Source organism: Carlito syrichta, unplaced genomic scaffold (assembly GCF_000164805.1).
Source record: "Carlito syrichta isolate Samal-C Ts95f unplaced genomic scaffold, Tarsius_syrichta-2.0.1 Scaffold316659, whole genome shotgun sequence".
Classification (NCBI taxonomy): domain Eukaryota; kingdom Metazoa; phylum Chordata; class Mammalia; order Primates; family Tarsiidae; genus Carlito; species Carlito syrichta.
In genome coordinates, this window is record NW_007260755.1 from 1 (window position 1) to 3,308 (window position 3,308).

At 52.7% G+C, this 3,308-nt stretch overlaps 1 pseudogene; it reads left to right on the forward strand.

The window, feature by feature from the left end:
• Window positions 1-2,290: 2,290 nt before the first annotated feature.
• Window positions 2,291-3,107, forward strand: LOC103277231 (annotated as a pseudogene).
• Window positions 3,108-3,308: the final 201 nt, after the last annotated feature.

Here is a 3,308-nt window from a genome sequence, read left to right on the forward strand (position 1 = left end):
CCAAGCGGGATGTGGCCTTCCCACCACTCCCGACATTGCCATAGCAACGACTGGGCGTCTCCCCACTCTGGCCCCCACTGCCGAGTTCCACAAGAACATAGCCAACAGAGACATGTGGCCTGTCATCCAGAAGTGGGCTTTATTCTCAGTCAAGAGACAGCAAGACCGGTAGCATCAGGCCACACAACTGCCTGTACAGCACCCCCATGCCTCGAGGGTGAGCCAACCTCCCTGCCACCATCAGCCATACCTGGCCCTTGGGAGGAGAGTCCCAGGTCGCCCCTTGCTTTTGTCTCTCTCCAACATACTCTTTCCTCTACGAATGATGAGTCACTTCTTCCTTCAGACGCCTCAGTGGCTTTTATTTTTCTTCTCTGGTCTGGACCCCGCCTGCCCTCCTGCCTACCTGTCAGGCACTGCCCTTACCCAGGGCTCTGGGTCCCCAATCTCCACTCAGTCCTGCCAAAGCTCCCAGCCCCTTCTCCCCTCAGGACTTTCCTTCTTGTCCCCAACACCAAGACACATAACCCATCTTGCCTGGCTGATTCTTACAAGTCCAGAACCTGTGTTACACTTGTGGTGACCCTTCCCTTGGATTGCCAGGATTCCTCAGACTGGGAGGCATTTTCTCACAATCGCGCTTTAATGTCTCTCTGCCTTCCCTGTGTCTGTGTGTTGCTGAGGATGGGGACCATTTTGCTTGCTCACCTTTCTGTCTGTCTGTACGTCAAGTCCAGATGTGTTGAAGGAAGAAAAGGTACAACAAGAGGGATAAAATGCATTTGGTTCAGACATTCACTTAGATGGCCTCCTGTGTTTTGGCTTATTGATTCACCACTACTGAAAGTGAAACACAGCAGTAGTCCTGCCCATAGGGTACAGAGTTACTTTGTAGTTAATGAATTGGCTAATTATACCATGACTTTTTACTGAACTTGTGACTAATATATTGAGAAGGTGTATCTTCCAGAGAACCTATTTTATTGAAATGTTTATTCCAAAGTTAATTTCTTCTTTTTTGTGTGTGTTGGCATCTCATTCTGTCACTCAGGCTAGAGTGCAGTGATATGATCACTGCTCACTGTAGCCTCCACCTCCTGGGCTCAGGTGATCCTTCCACCTCAGCCTCCTGAGTAGCTGGGACTTTTTTTTATTTTTAGTAGAGAGATGAGATCTCACTATGTTGCCTAGGCTGATCTCAAACTCCTGAGCTCCTAAAATCCTCCTGCCTCAGCCTTCCAAAGGCTGGAATTACAGGCGTTAGCCATTGCGCCTGGCCCCAAAGCTAATTTCAAAGAGCCAAATCTAGACCCAGATGTCACCGTTACCAGGGAAATGATCTCATCTCCTCCTCCACGCAGATAACACCAGATAATAAGCTTTTTGAGGCCAGGGCCCCATCACTGCTGGGTCTTCAAGGAACTACTGGTTCCTTGTACATCAGGTATCCTCCATACTTTTTAATATAATACATAAACAGCAAACCAGTTTCCTCCAACTTCCGTGGTTTGCTCCCCACTTTCCACCACATTTCTGCTGAGTACTGTTTCAGTCCTGCCAACAACAGAGACTCATTTCTGAGTCTTGAGTGTCCTTTTGACTCACATTCTAAGGTAGAGGGCCGATTGGCCTTTGTGTTATTTATAAGAAACATATCGCTTTATTATAAGTAATAGGCAATCATATATTTTGATTAAATTTTATCCTGGATTAAAAGTATGAGTTTAATATATCACAGAATACTATTTTAAATAAACATATTGTGTATTGTGAATAATGTAATTTTTGTGTATTTTAATTAAATGTGCTAGATTAGTTGCAAATTAGCACACGCTATTGAAAATATATCATTTAAAATATTCGAAGAAATAGAATACAATTGAATAAATAATACAATTAAATATAATAGTGTTTAATCATACCACCCTTTTGTAATAAAAGGAGCAAGCATCGGTTTTGATGTTTAAATGTGCGCCGCTGAAACTGACATGGGCAACCTTGGCTTCCTTATTTGCGTATCCGTTTATCCAGCCAGATCTAAGTGCCTGCGAGGAGTTGGCTCCTGGCCTGGCACCCAGCAGAGGTGGACTGGCCTTTGCCCTCACGGCCGGGAGCGGTGGGTGTGCGTGCAGAGGTCCCTTTGCTCCCCTCCCCGGGTGTAGATTTGAGCTGGGCCCCACAAGCAGAGGTCCCCTCGCCCCCTCCCCAGTGTGGTTTTGAGCTGGGGCCCCACAAGCGGAGGTCCCTTCGCCCCCATCCCGGGATGTAGCTTTGGGCTGGGGCCCCACAGGCGGCGGTCCCCCTCCCCTTCCCACACTACCCCACCGTGGTGGCTCTGCGCCCTCGCGACCGCGCCCACCCTGGCCGGCCCGCTCACTATCACCTGCCTCCCACAGGGGACAATTGCCTGTCCAACATGCCCTTCGACGGCGGTGCCGGCTATGAGAAGGAGAGCCAGCTGAAGAAGTCCCATGTGATGGACCAGGCCATCAACAACGCCATCAACTACCTGGGTACTGAGCCGCTGCGCCCGCTGTTGCAGACGCCCCCGGGCGCCGCTGAGAGGGTCCTGGTGCTGGGCCCCATGTACCCGCTGCACAAGCCACTCGCCGAGGTCGCGCTCCAACCACGCGGTGCAGGACAGCGCCGTGGAGAACCTGCTGCTACTCTCCAAGGCCAAGGCGGTGCCCTCGGAGCGGGAGGCATCCCCGAGCAACAACTGTCTGGACTCCACAGACACCGAGAGCAACACCGAGGAGCAGCGCAGCGGCCTGGTCTACCTGACCAACCACCTGGCCCCGCACGCGTGCAACGGGCTGGCCCTGCTGGAGGAGCCGCGCGCCTAGGAGCTGCTGTGCGTAGCCTCGGAGGGCGCCCCAGACGCCTTCCGCGTGCTCAGCGCCAGTGGCGAGCCCCTGAACGTGTACAAGTGTGAACACTGCCGGCTGCTCTTCCTGGATCACGTCATGTACACCATCCACATGGGCTGCCATGGCTTCCACAACCCGTTTGAGTGCAACATATGTGGCAACCACAACCAGGACCGCTATGAGTTCTCCTCGCACATCACGCGGGGCGAGGGCGAGCACCGCCTGCACCTGAGCTAGAGCCGCATGCCGGCTCGGACCATACCTGGACTCCTGCCGGGCGCGGGCCTGGACGGATGGCGCTGCGCTCTGGGCTCTGGGGGCGTTGGCTGGTTTGGGAGGTGGGTTAGGGGTGGGGCTCGATTTGCTTTTGAAAACAAGGAGACTTTTCTTGCGCCAGGCAGGCCTGCATTGGGAGACCCAGAGCTCCGTCTTCCTAGA